The sequence below is a fragment of the Mus musculus genome, chromosome 18, assembly GCF_000001635.26.
Source record: "Mus musculus strain C57BL/6J chromosome 18, GRCm38.p6 C57BL/6J".
NCBI classification, from domain to species: Eukaryota; Metazoa; Chordata; class Mammalia; order Rodentia; family Muridae; genus Mus; species Mus musculus.
Window position 1 is genome coordinate 30,530,030 of NC_000084.6, and position 15,169 is coordinate 30,545,198.

Below are 15,169 nucleotides of genomic sequence, written 5' to 3' on the forward strand. Positions count from 1 at the left end.
CAAGGTTCCAGCTATAAATTTGACATGTGGTTACCGAATCTAAAAACTTCAAGAAAAGACAGGAGCCACAAAAAGCAATCAGCAAACCTGTTCTCTTTAACCTGTCCATGTAGATGCATAAGACACAGCCTAATTCCACGTCAGAAGTTGTAGGCGATTTGGTGAAAGGAACTGAATGATTTGCAGAGAATGTCAACCAGACAGACCGCTTGCTCTCTTGCAAAGGCTGAAAACGTTGGAAATTTCCACTCACTTGGGCTCTCTGGCCAGCAGATGGCGCTGTTTCTCAGTTGTTCACCAAGATGTCAGGCCTGAGGCCATCATCAGAGCAGGGCCTGTGTATCAGAAGGCTGTGAAATCAGCATAAATCTGAAAAGGGTGACAGATCAGCTCTTATTTATTTATTTTTACTTATAGTTGATGAATTCAGTAAAATTCCGTGGCTGGGAGCCGAACATCTCTTTGTGCTGGGGATGGGAGCAGGCCCAGCACACAAAGCCCTAGAGCTGGGGAGCTGAGCTTTCTTTCTTCTTTGCTTATTTTAAAAAATGATATTCCTCTAGAACTGCCTGAAGGAAGCCTGGGAGTTGTCAGCGACCAGGGACACCTGGCAGTGACTCTGTTTATCATCTTTTCTTTATTTCAGAAAGGGATCCTTCTTCAGGGGTGGAGGGCTTCTCCCAGGGAGGAATTTGGGAGCACAAACAAAGCTCTAAAGATGGAGGGTGAGGATGGCAGGAAGAGGGAGGGCTCCCAGGGACTTTCTCCATGTGCTCACCTCCGGTTGGTCTTAGTTTGTGATCTGAGATTAGAACTGCATCCACTTGTCTTTGCCAAAAGCAGCAACTGCTGTACTGCTAACCTGGACTCTCAGGAAAGAAGCAGATCTAGTTTGGGCAAAAGGATGAGAAAATCACAGCCTTAAGAATACTGTTCCTTATTTGTGCCCTTTAAGGGAAATAAGAGTACCTGGGATTGAGACAGCTGGTGTTTGATTCTGACGTGCCACTACATCACTATGTGATACTGAACTTGGTCTCTCACTTGTAGCGTGGTGCATCCTTTGATACACACGCACACGCGCGCGCACACACACACACACACACACACACACACACACACACACACACACTGTAGTTAAGCTGTATTCCTCAGAACAAGCCACCCTGCATATGTAAAAGACTCTGTTGAGATGTCCCAGGCTCTGGGACCCGGTGAAATCAGAACCTCTAGGGTGTATCTTCAGCATGCCTGCTTTATAAGCTCTCCAAGGAGATTTTAATGCCTAAGCAGGCTGGATCATCGTCTTTCCAATCAGGAGTGCTCAGAGTGCTTTCAAATCAGGGAAGGGCACAGCAGCAGCAGCAGCAGCAGCAGCAGCTCTGTCAAATCTGAGAGCTAACGAGCAATGACACTTATCAGTCACCACAGGAGAAGTAGAAAGCTGGGGGAAGGGGAGGGCAAGGGACCTCTGGGAGCATGTAAGCGATAAGGATGCTGGGATGCATGCTGCGGGCTCACGTCTGAAGGTGGGTCTTACATTTGAAGAGTGAGGCTTCCCTATGGCTATTCCAGCTTAGTGGATCCAGTGATTCCCGTGATGGTAAAGGGCTGTGAACACAGATGTCACCCTACTTTCTGACCTAAGCTTTTAATGCCCATGCAGGACACTCCTCTTTCTCTGCCAGATAGACCTTGAGATGCTAATTCGAAAGGAAGCTAGCAGCAAGATGGTAAGTTGGTTTGGGCCAGTGGGTTGCTACATAGGCATCTTATAATAAAGGAGAAGAAAAATAGCCTTTTTCTATATGACTGAAATTTTGTCATTTGCAGTTGTTTATAATTTAGCACAGTACCTAGTGTACACACTGCGGTTCTAACTATTCGGTCGTATTTCCACTGAGAGGAGAAGGCACTCAAGGAAGGAGGCACAGTCTAGGCATATTTAATGTAAATTGGGGGCCGCTGGGGGGAAAAAAAACAAACTATTATATATGTTAGCATGGAGCTGAGGCATCTGGAAACAGAGGTGGTCAAGACATGAGGAAGAGGCAGAACCCAAATCTTTGAACTTTCCCTGTCACCCCCTATGCCCAGGAACTAAACCAAAGCTTTATTCATTTCACAGTTCCGATGAGAGGATATACTTGGGCCTGTCACACCAGGGTGCTTTGCCAAACTCTTCTGTATTTTATGGGATACACATGCTAAAAGTGAGAAGGATATTTAAAACAAAACCAAACAAAAACAATCAGCTTTACTTCCTGAGGTATCCAGGAACCTGTACTCTGTATTTTATGGTAAAAACATTGTGGTCTGGATTGTGTCTTTATCTGTTCTTCCTGTATCTCTAACTTGTCCTGGTGACACTAAGCTTTGGGTCTGGTTCCTTATGACAGCGAGATCCCCAGAGTGGGAAGGCTTCTTACCTCTTGCTCTGTGCCAAGCCGACTGCTGCCTCTTTGCAATAGACTCAGAAGACATCCTTTCTCTGATGGACTGTCCCCAGGGATGCTCTCTGCTTTTCCTTTCTGTATTTCCAGTCATCCTGCATTAGCAAGGCTTCACCAGTCTGCTTTCCCCTAATTCCCACTTCATATTCACTAACAGAAGCTGCCCCAGACTTCTGCTTCATCATCTTTGTCCATCAATCTTTCATGGTTATTGCTGTCTCCTCTTGTCAGATGACTACATTACTGTCCTTGCAGCAACTATGACTTCCATCGTAGATACTGTCGTCAGAGTTAATCCTTGATGAAATTCGTCTGCACAGTAAGAGCCTGAGTTGGTCACAGTCTGAGGCAGCATACACTTGACCTGCCTGTGCTACCTGTCTTGTCACTTAGAACTTCCTTCTCCTGTCTTTCTTCTTTTCTTGTGTATGTGTATGTGTATGCATACGAAAGTGAGTGTGTGATTGTGTGTGTGTGTGTTTGTGTGAGTTCGTGCATCTGGAAGCCATAGGTTAACCTCAGTTATTATTCCCAAACAGCTGTTCACCTTGAGTTTTTGAGACAGAGGTGCTGGGACCTGGACTCACCAATTAAGCTTGGTTATCTTGCCAGTGAACACCCAGATCCACTGCCTCCCCAGGCTGGGATTACAAGCCTGTATTCCCACACATGACATTTTTCTATTTTGGAGATTGATCTAATCACGATGTTTCTCCCTTTCTGCCGTTCCCTGCAACCCCTCATATCTTACTCCCCCAATCTCATCTGCTCTCTTTCAATGTCATGGCCTCATGGATTTTTACATGGGTTCTGGGGACAAAGCTCAGGTTCTTCAGCTTTTCAATGAGCCCTTCACTAAGCCATTTCTCCAGCCCCACCTTTCCATGTAGCAGTGAACTAGAATTGACCAAGGATTCTTCTGGTGTTTTTTTTTTTTTTTTTTTTTTTTTTTTTTTTTTTTGTTGTTGTTGTTCATTCCTACTTTTGTGCATGCTCTCTGAATTGCTCTGTTCTCTTCCTGCTTCTGTGAAATAAAATCTCAGTAATGCTGTCTGCAAACAGTGATTTTTCTATGTCTTAGCTCGTGCTTAAATCAGGCAAGCTCAACAAATCTGCTGCTATGTTCTCATATGAGTTTCCCCTCTGGTGCTGAACATATCCCGAGTTGATCTGACTGGGTCATTAAGATGGATGGAATAACCATATTGACTGTTGCGTGGCCTGGTTATTTCAGTCATCTTAATGAGAGAATTACATCGACCTGAAGGGACTCCAAATCCTCATTTGATGATTGACCTAGAAACAATCAATTGTCTATGCTGCTCTATAGGAATTCTTAGTTCCACTTAGCCTGTCTTATTGTGCTCAGTCTCTTAAATGTGAGAACAAACACATACATATGTGCTTTGAGTATATATGTGTATATGTATGTGTGTGTATGAATTTATGTGTATGTATATGAGAGAGAAAGAAAGAGAGAATCAGGTGTAGTATCAGTTGGTAGGGTTTTGATCCTACACTTTATTATTACATTGACGGTTTCATGCTTGAATTTCCCTGCAAACACATGTAAGAAAAGTCTGATGAGTTTTGATCTTTGCAGCTAAGTGGTCTTATATAACACTAATGCTAAAATCTACTACTGTATCTTTGCTCAAGCTATGATCTGTGTTTAGAATGTTCTCTCAGCCTTTCTGCCTGTCTTCATTCTCCATCTCTGCATTCTATGTTGACCTCTGATTCCTCCTCCAAATTTCTCTCTCCCCATAGCTAACTAGTGCATTGGCCTTTGTGTATTACAGTGGGGTATTCTTTTTATATTATCCAGAATACCACTTAGCTAGACTTCTATTGCTGTGAAGAGACACCATGACCATGGCAAGTCTTATAAAGGAAACCATTCAATTGGGGCTGGCTTACAGTTCAGAGATTTAGTCCATTATCTTCATGGTGGGAAGTATGGCACACAGGCAGACAAGGTACTGGAGAGGTAGCTTGGAGTTCTACATGCAGATTGCAGGTAGCAGGAAGAGAGGGTGACACTGGGCCTGACTTGAGCTTCTGAAACCTCAAAGCCTTTCCTCCAGTAACACACTTCCTCCAATAAGGCTACACCTATTCAAACAAAGCCATACCTCTAATAGTGCCACTCCCTGTGAGCCTATAGTGGCCATTTTCATTCGAACCACTACAAGCACTATATAGATTCTGGGAACATTTAATATGAGAAAGCTGTGCCTCTTGATTTTTTAAATGGTAAAAACAGGGCATACAATAACCTTATGGGTATAGTAGTGGTATACATATCTTGGTGGTAACCAACAGCTCTTTAATTGGACTTAAGGACTTGCTAGTCAGAGGGAAACACTGCCTAATATTAGAATCTGGCTAATTACTTAGTGCTAGTGAAATCATGAATATTGGAGGAGAAGCTGCAACCTCTTATTTACTAAGCCAGCATAATACCCTAACAACAATCTGTAAACATTTGCCTTATACTCACAGAGAAGCATAGCTTTTCCCTTTGTCAAGGACATTTTCTTTGGAACAAATGGGGACCACTACAGAAAGCTAAAACCAATCAGAATTCCGAGTTGTAGAACCTGGTCACAGCAACATCTACAAAATACTCCCACACCCAAAGCTCGGGGAACATTTCCAAAGAGGGAGTAGAAAGATTGTAAGAGCCAGAGGATCAAGAAACTTTAGGTGAGTTTGTGTCTCCTAGTAACACCAGAAGCTACATTCAGAAAGTTTCACCTATAATACTAATGGGCAAACATGAGATGAACCAAGAGGATGCCAATAGACATACCAAACTGGAAGAGGAAAAACACATGAAACTTCAATCCTATACAACTATAGGCAACTGAGAAAAGCTGGGTACAGAAGGGAGGAACATAATAATTGGTGGTTCAGTGCCAGTTAGCCCTGAAAACATACATATGTGTGAGTGTGTGTGTGTGTGTTTGTGTGTGTGTGTACATATATGCATACAATGACAATTAGTTTAAAAAAAAAAGAGGTCATGAATTTGAAGGAGAGTGGATGAGGAGGGGCTTATCCTAAGATTAGGAGGGAGGAAATGGAATGGAAGGATATTGTAATTACATTGTAATCTCAAACCCAGGTATGTGGGGATAGTTAGTGTTATTTTGGTTATATTTCCTTGTAGAGTTGAGAGAATCAGTGAAGCCGTGGACCATGCCAGGCACATCAACATGTCCTTTGGTGTTTCAAAAGAAAAGAAATAATAATGACCCTCTCTTCCTCTCCACAGGTCTATGAATCACTTGAGAATGTGAATGGAAAACAGATAAAAGGGTGATCTTTATAAAGATGTATTGGAGAATGTGGTTCAGTTTCATGCATATCCTAATAGTAGCTACATGTTTTGATCCTGGTTCGACCACATCTCCTCCCAAAACTTGTCCAGACCTTTGCAGATGTGTTTGTAAGCATGTACAGCAATTACTACCTCCATGCTTCTTCTTGGTGAGTTGCAGAATTAATAAAAACCTTTGTCTGGTGGAGCTAGCCCATGGAGGGCAAGGCAGAACTGTCCCCTGGCAAGCATGCAGGCTTATGAGAAATTTCGGCAGGGACTGGGCCAACTCTACCCAGTTCTTTTGTTCTAGGATCATTTACCACTTGGATCACTTGGCCCATGGCAAGGAGTTACTAAGGACAGATTCTTTGTAGAATTTACAGAGTGAGCATCTTTGGGGCTAAAAGACATTCTGGAAAGATGAGAAGAGGAACTGGTTATCCTGGAGAAGTGCTGGAAAGATGTGAGGTGGATCTGGTGCTGCTGGAAAAATGTTGGAAAGAAAGAAGGAATCAGGTCCTTATCTGTGTCTTCTCTGTCCTTTTGTTTGGGAGTCAGCACATTTGGCCTGCTTGCTTCTTACCCCGCTGTAAGTCTTTCAGACTCACAGTTGAAATATTTGACTAGGATCAGAAAATGGCTCTGACTCATTTATAGGTACCTGCCTGTACTTGGCCCAGGTCTGGACCAGAGATTTGAGTATCAACCTGCTTTTTATTTGACCTCAAGAATTGTATAGAAGTTTCTAGGAGGTGAAAAAGAAAATTATAATTTCTTTTTTATTTGGGTTGACATAGTAGGGTATCTGATATGATAAGATATGATATGATATGACATGAAAACATGGAAGGTCCATTCGAAAGGTCACAATGCATTCTAGACAGAAACTCTTGATTTTTCCATAGTCAAGTCCTAGCCTACAGTGACAGTAGTAATTATTTTGTAAAATCACAGCCAACCCTGCCAAGTCAACCTTTCCCATCTAGGTTCACTTCCTGGTGCGTTTAACTTTGTACACAAATAAGGTGTCACAAAACTGTCAACTTACCTCACAGAACCCCAACTTACTTCTGTAATCCTTCTTGAGTCTCTCACTAGCACGGTGGGTTGGGCGCAGTCCTGGAGTGGTGAGGAGGGTTCTAGAGCTAATGTGTGCTGCTCTTACCCTGACTGTTATTTGGTGAACCAGGGCTATGGTGTGGATTTCTACTGAGTGAGGGGAAGCTTTAGCTAGTGGAAAAGGCAATGTGCAATGCAGACAGGAGACCTGGATCCTATCCTAATTTCCCAAACACATGCCTTGTAACCTTAAAGGAGCCACCACCCTCTTTTGGCTTGGCTAGATTATTGATGAGCTTTCTTCCTTTGAGATGCTACAGGGCTGGAATATCTGATATTGGAGATAGATGACCATATTCATAAGAAACAAGCATGGATGTACTTTAACACTCTGCACTGATTCCATTTACAAATGAGATCAAAAGACAGTGACCTAAAACCACAGGGATTGATCAGGATCAGAGTCCATCCTGAGCACTAATTAGCAGGGGCTGTAGAGTGAGGCCTTATGTAAGACTGCACTTTTAAAGTAACAGTTAAGTTCCTACAGCCTTACTTTTTAGAGGCCAATTGGCTTATTATCTTTTATAGTACTTCTAACAATACAGCACAAGAGGTAGCATTATGGAACACAAGTCAGCATGCCTAGTAACTCATGAAAAGTAACGTAACATACTAAAAGTATCTGCTCTGGCAAGGAGACCCCGTTCACAGGGGGATACATATATATATATATATATCCATATATATATCCATACTTGGCATCTGCCATGTTTACTATTTTACATCAGAAAATTGAACTACTGAACTAGCCATGGCATTTAAATAACCCTTGCTGCATTTTTAATGTTCATCAGGTATAGTGAAAGTGAAGGCTTACAAATGCCAAACTGTAAGTTATGGAAGACAGTCAAGTTCTATCGAGATCTCTGCCCTGAAGACAAGTTAAATTTTGCTTGGTTGGTATAGTACACAACCCACTCCATCTCCCTCTCAATATATGCAGGCACTTAATTAAGTGTGTGTGTGTGTAACTTTTTCATTTCATATTTCCTGAAACACCTGTGCACCTATTATTAATTGCTAGTGACTGAATGTTGACTATAAGCTACCATGTTAGCACCTTATATAAATGCTATAATGTAGCACAGATCTCAGAACTATTCTGAAGGAATATTCCATTATTCTACATGATATAGGTGGAGAGTCAAGCCTTTCTCTCCTCTGTACAATAGCCACACTTTTGGGTAGGTTTTTCCTTTAGTGTGTATGCATTGTCTTTCCCTATCTCTTCCCATTGATTTTGAAATCTCCTTTATTGGATATTGAAATAATTACACTTGCTTGCTTCTTGGCCCCACGTGCTTGAAATACCACTTTTTATCCATTTGGAATTGGTTATTCTTTGTGTCCCCTTAGGTACAGTTACAGTGGACAGATTCCTTAGTTGGTTGTTTTTCACAGTACCGTTTTTATCCTAGTTGTGGATACTTGAGTTTCAGTGACAAATCCTGATTCATGTACGGGGTACACTTCTTGCTTCGGAGTTAAAATCACCATCGTTCCTAAGATTATTAAGTTCATTTAGTTGGGGGAGGACATTTAGAGCTGGCATCCTGGAAACCAAACATGTACTGGGACAGTGTAAGTTGTCTATGTTAGTATTTGGGGGGAGAAGGGGAGATTTGGTGGTATTCTCACAGTGATTTTACAATATTTTTGCAATTTGAAATGCAGCATTTCAAATCTAAGAAGACTGAAGTTTTAAAATACTTTTTGCCAGTTGGCCCATTTGACCTTTTACTGTTTTCATAACAATCCCCAGCATCATCCTATATTACACTAATAATCTCAGAGTGAAAGTAAGATCCCTGTAGACAGTCTAACCTCGGATTTGATGGCTGTTTCACCTATAAGATGCATCCCAATGTGGATACAGGGTGAGAATACTGCAGTGTAGGTTGGGGTGAATATTTACCCCTCGACCACTATACCAGTGGATACACACTCTACTTCATTCAGATTTAAGGATTAGTTTTTAAACATAGGTTTTGTACTAAGAGGGGAATTTGCATATTTTAATCATAAAATAAAAATTATCAAGGTATATCTAAAGAAATTGGCTTCTTTCTCAGTATGTCCAGTTAAGTACTCTTGCACTTTTATAAGTAACCAATAAAATATGATGGGAATCTGAAATGGTGTGAAGATTACGCTTTATACATACATACATACATACATACATACATATATTAGATATGCATATAGATTATAGATGTGTTATATATTACATACTTATACAAGTACATTTTCAAGTTAATCTATTTCTTGTATATCACTATCACTCCATAATAATATGCACACATAGTTGCCAGACCTTTCTATAGCAGCACCATAGTCTGCATTGTGCCTGCACCATACTGTCCTGGATTAGTCTCACATTGTGAATACTTGCCTGGATCTCAGGTCATTGCTTTTACAATAAGGTAGAAAGTAATGTCTTGCTTATGTGCCTGTACGTGCTTTTGTGGATAAACTTTGGAATACTGGGATTAGAATTATACTTTCCGTCCTACCAGAAATAAATGAAAGTGCTCACATTTATCTGAGTGAACACAGATTCTCTTACAATATCTACTCTGTATGTTCATTAAATGTGTGCTTGTGACAGCTTTTTATGATTTTTATTTATCTTATTAGCACAGTTGATATCTGTTTTGCTGGCTGGTGACTACTGATATTTCAGTTTCTATGGCTGTTTCTGTAGTTCAATTTTTGGTAAAGTTTTTGGGTCATTTTCCCTCTACCTCAGAAGGCTTTAGTAGGCTGGAGTTGCATCATCTCGTTGGTGTCAAAACTACATTCCCTGTGGGTCATTTATTGTCTTGTCTTTTTACTGCCCACATTTCATTTCATGACGTCAGAGCCTTTCCATCTCACCAGGTGAGACTGTGTATAACTAGGAGTCCAAAATCATAACAATGCAAACAATGAAGTTGATCATAACAAAAATAGGTTCCCATTAAAAAAAACCCTCAGATTCAATTTAACTATACTTTAATTTTGTTCTAAGGTAAAAGCTTCAAAAATAAATGTTTAGATTAGATACAGTCAGAATTACCTGATAGCAACTCATTTAATAAGCCTCTTAGTTAAGCAAAGTTACAACGTAAAAGGTGTTTTTTTCCTGTTTTGAGGGTTCAATCAGTATCACTAACCCAGAAGGCTGGGCTCCTTCCTATCAACAAAGAGAAGAATACATCAGAGTTCTCTCTGCTCTCTGTCCCCAGATATCAGTTAGGTGCAGTCAGAGGAAGAGACAGATGACAGAGTCAGGCAAAAGCAACAGCCTTTATTATGTTCGGGTCTCAGAAGCCAACCACAGTCTGCCGAGGTTCTGGATGCCCAGGGCATGGTCCAGCCAGGCAGGGGAAAGGATACAGGGATTGAGGACTCATGGTCAAGTGGCTCTATTGAGAATTGGAGTAGAGCATACAAGCAAAAAGGTGTAAGGGGCTTTTGGTGTGTCAGGAAAACAGATAATAGACTGGTTAATCAGCTGGACTCCCCCTTCGATGTTCACACATCCTCAGAAGCTGTCTGTGGGGAAATCGAGAAAGCAAGAGAATGTGAGCTTTGAAATTTACAACTTGCTTAAGCATTCTCCCAACTGTAGTGAAGTGCCACAGATTGGCTTATTTGAAGATCCGAAGTTTATTTCTCAGAAGTGGCAAGAACTTGTCTGCATGGCTTGAAAACTGAAAATGATTGGCTTACTCATTTAGCACTTACTTCATTAACCTTATTAATCCCTCGATGGACTGCCATCTTACCAAAGTATTTTTTCCTGTCTATATATTAGGTCTTGAATCCACTGCCCCCCCTCCTGCAATAGAAAAAGAAATCAGAAAATAGACTGTGTATGTTTTTGACATACACTTGTCACAGACTCCAGGGAGAATGCAGAATCTCTTAAGGAAACGGAATTCATTTGAATGATCCAATTTCCATTTTAGGTCAGCTAAAGGGCTCATAGCTTCAGTTATCCCTGGGTGGGGGAATTCTCCCATGGAGAAAGAAAGGAGGTGAAAAAGGGCCAGAAGATTATCGCCAAAACCCTGACGTGAGAAGGGACCGCCACTGGGGGTTAAAGAAACAATCTTGATGTCTCAACGTCTAGAAGCCCTCCATATTCTAAAGTGATGTATAATTTTGGTCATTCCCACCATAGCTGTTACATAAATTTGTTCTATGTCCACCTCCATAGATTGATATCAGTTAACAGAAATGCAATTCTCTGACCCTAGTCCCTGTACCCAGCACAGAACGGCACGCTTCTGCTGCTCAAGAGGTGTGTCAGGTCACCTTAAAGCATTGCTTCTGCACGGCAGAGATCTATTATAGATTTTAATTAAACAGTCTTGAGAGTTATCACTATGAAGACCTCTGATTTTAAGAGGTCGAAATCTGAAAACTTCAGAGGTTGTAAAGTTGAAAACCTACTTTCTACTCACACAGTCACTGAAACGAAGGAATCAGGAGTCATCCAAGTTTAAGTGTTTCTGACAGCACGGCAGAAAAGCAGGCGGCTTTGCCCTCCACATGTATTCTCAATGCTGACTTGAACAGGACCGTGCTGGGTGCCCTCAGGCAGTTCGTATGACCTCTCCTTGCCTTGGCTTTCTGTTTTAAAAATGAGGTTAATATAATCCTAAGTCCTTTCACCTCACTTATACTTTGCAGATCAAAGGGGACATATAAATTCGCATTTATGTGACGGGACCTAAAATCAGTCTGAAATAATAAAAATCACTCCTAAAGTAATGTCTTGCTCTATGGAGACTGCCACAGACAAAGCTTCTGCAGAGCCAATACCACTTGACAGTAATGATATTGATAATGAACAAAGATGTCTGTGTATGTGCCATCCTGGAGCTAGCCAAGAAAGGAAGGCAGCTTTAAAATGAAAGTGCATAGAAAAGAAAAAGGGAAAAATGAAAAAAATCAAACCCTAAACTCCACCAGCAAAACAACAATGCAAATAAGATTTCCAAATGATTTCCCAAAGGTACAAAGAATATATGACTTCAAGGGAATCCAGCTAAGGGAAATTTAAACAATAAAATTAAGCAATAGCTAACATAGGGCAGATCACACATCTGCTGTGTACCGACCTGTAGTGCTTCTGCGACAGACTGTTCCTCTCTAGAAACACTTCATAAGAATGAAATATACAGTACATCACGGAAAGACAGGGCACATTAACCCATTACTTTAAAGAGTTTCCATCCCATTTTTATTTATATTTAAGCTTTTAATCCTGGGATAATTAGTCATCACCAGGATTTAATGACCGGCTGGCTAATTGTATATCCCAGATGGAGCTGCCTGCAGCTCCTCCACTAACAAACTGGTCATTAGCTGTTAATCAAATATCTAAAATTATGACAGTCAAAGCCATAATTAACATTTTATAAACTTTTCTTCCTTTTTAGCGGATAAGATAGTCTTTGAAAGGTATTTCACCTGAAGCTGAGACACATAGTGATTGCTGGCCTCTTTAGCATTCCACACTACCTTCTGGGGAAAGAACAGTTTATAGACACAGATGATTTTCTTGATCATTGTCAGGGGTTATAGCAAGTAAACTTCAGTTCTGGCCTGCTGAATGAGTGGGGCTGATCCTCTCCTCATGAATCTTCCAGGGCCTTAGATTTGGACCATGTGACCTGGCCACAGTGGAGAATTCCATTGGATGATTTGGAGGACACAATAAGAAACTATGCCCACGTACATGCTGAAATTGCAAGGCAAATGTATCCTAAAGGTGAAACCTTGGCCCTCACGAAGACTGGCAGATCCTGAGCTGTGTTGGAGAAACTCGTTTTCACAAACGAGCAAACCCTTTCTTCCCAGACAGAACCTCACATTGCTCCTTACAGCTCCTCCTCATGCTTTTTCCAAAATGAAGCTGATCAACTGCGGGTGTGAACGACAGATCCCTACAACTTTACAGTAAGCTCAATCCTGGGGAAAGGGCTAGCTTTACCGCTGCCATTGAAGAGGCCGTCTCTTCTAGGGATGAGAGCAGACTAGATTAGAAGGCAGTATTTTTCTTCCCAGACACCATCTTCAGAGGTTATGACCCCAGTGCATATAGTGAAACACACTTGTTCTTGTTCTGTCTCTACCACTGAGTGATTGCATTCAACACTTAAAATAGTATTTATTCTTCACTTAGAGTATTATTCTTCACTTACAGTAAAATGAGGTACATAGAAATGTATGTGTCTGTGTGTTCATGTATGTACCTGGGCATGTGTGTCTGTGCTTGTGTGTGTATGTATGTAAATATGTGTGTACCTGTGCATATATGTATATGTATGTGTGATTGTATATCTGTATAGAATGCATGAAGGTTTGTGTGAGTGTGTGCATATGTGTTGTATTAATATTGAAGAGGTCAGCTCAGGACCTTTGGAAAATTCTACAAGACCCCTCCCCTCCAGAAGGGAGAGGCTAGTTCCTCAGACCACCGGGTGGACAGGCCAACCATTGCCCACCTGCAGATAAGGGAAGTCCTTGCCACCTCATTCCCTAAGGACCAATCAGTTTAAAAGCCACACAGTTCTGCCAATCACATTGTGCCTAGTGGCTGTTGCTCTATTCTACCACTGAAAACTGCATACAAACTGGCTGAACAGGTTGCCTGAGGTCGCTGCCTCTCCTTCGGATGCAGGATGACCCTAGCGTGCTGGAACAATAAACTCTTGCTTTTGCAACAATCCCCGGCTCTGCGTGGTTCACTCAGAGGGTCTCTGGTAGATAAGGCTCATCAGAGTCTTACAGTCACTTATCAAATTGCCTCCCCTGCAGCAGCACGTGTTCCCCACTACCACCCACCAAAACCTCTGGATTCTCGAATGAAAGACACACAAATAGCCTTATTTTTAATATACCCTAACTGGCTCAACGGCTGGGCCACTCCCAAACTTCCAGGTTGTTAACGCCTCCCCTCCCATCCTCCTGAATTATTACTTATTAAAAAAAAAATCTTTATTTCATCGTTGCTACCCTGTGGGCCTGCTTGTGTACCGGAACCTTTCCATGAAAAACTCTGGCCAGGCCAGGTGGGAGGGATCAAGCGAAGGAGAAAGGGCAAGAGCACGGAGGGGGATTTGCCTCCCCCCCCCCCCCCCCCCGCCCCCTTGCTGCTGCTCCAAGATGCCTCACCGGCTTTGCTGTACTCAGCTTGCCTGGCTGAGTGGGAGCAAGGGGAGGTTCAAGGGAGCTTGTGGTGCCCCTTGGGGAGAGCAGTTCTTTCCCCTGGCTGTTGTGTTAAAGCTCTCATGACAGAAGCTCTCAAATGACAGAAAAAATTTTATACACATTTATTCCTTCTGGATAGAATCTTTATGTATAGTTTTGGAGTGGGTTGGGGTCTGAGAGTAGGTGCTTCCTTTGGGCTTGGTCTGAGAGGATGTCTCATCTTGGGGTGTTGCCTCTACGTGGCTGATGGTCACAAACCTCTGGGGGCGGGGAAGGGGTTTAGAGGGTTAACGCTACACGTGACAGGGTCCTGATGCTCGGACCAGGCAAAGCTCCTACCATCCATCCGTTCAGGGTCTCCGGGGCTTCTAGCCTTAGCTCAACCTTACCAGGCTTCTTCTCACTGCCCACTGCCCCGCACTACTCCAGACCCAACTGGGGAAGTGCATGCTTGTGAACATGAGTATGTGTGTGCATGAGTTTGTTTGCATATGTGAGAATTCTCGTGCGTGTACATGCATATGTGTGTGCACATGTGTGCCTGTGTGCCTGTGTGTGCACACCTGTATACATATGCTACAGCATAGGTGAAGAGATCAGGAGACAACTTGAAAGAAATATTTTTCTGTTTTCATTATGTGAGTTCCTGAGATTGAATTCAGGTTGTTGAACAAGTACCCTTACCACGTGAGCCATCTCCTGGAACCACAAATATCTATTTTTTAAAAAGTCATTTTTCTCAGTTCCAGAAAAAAATTTTAATACAAAACAAATATTAACCGTGGTATTAGGTTTAGCAGGCATTTTATGTTGAGTCTTCCAAAAAGAAAAATATAAATATTTTCAATTTGAGTACAAATTTCTTCCAAGAACTAAAACTAAGATGGAACTGTGACAACGGTATACTTTCTATGATAAACAGTAAATACCACCACCCAGTCCCAGATTTGCTCCGGAATGGTAGTCAGTGTGTCTGTTCTGGGAGGGATTTTTATGCTATAGTGGGAGGGATTTCTAATCCACCAGCCACATAGAAGAGGAAGCTCAGATCTATGTAAGT

General features: G+C 41.8%; 1 long non-coding RNA gene across 3 annotated transcripts; it reads left to right on the top strand.

Moving 5' to 3' along the window:
* Window positions 1-561: 561 nt before the first annotated feature.
* On the top strand, window positions 562-13,175 carry Gm34572. 3 transcript variants are annotated; one of them, XR_386143.3, is made up of 4 exons: window positions 1,391-1,529; window positions 1,667-1,733; window positions 5,734-5,948; window positions 12,546-13,175. It is a non-coding gene; the product is annotated as a predicted gene, 34572 (long non-coding RNA). The 3 variants fall into 3 exon arrangements; XR_386142.3 differs by having other exon boundaries at window positions 562-1,733; window positions 5,734-6,370; XR_386141.3 differs by having other exon boundaries at window positions 1,391-1,733.
* Window positions 13,176-15,169: the final 1,994 nt, after the last annotated feature.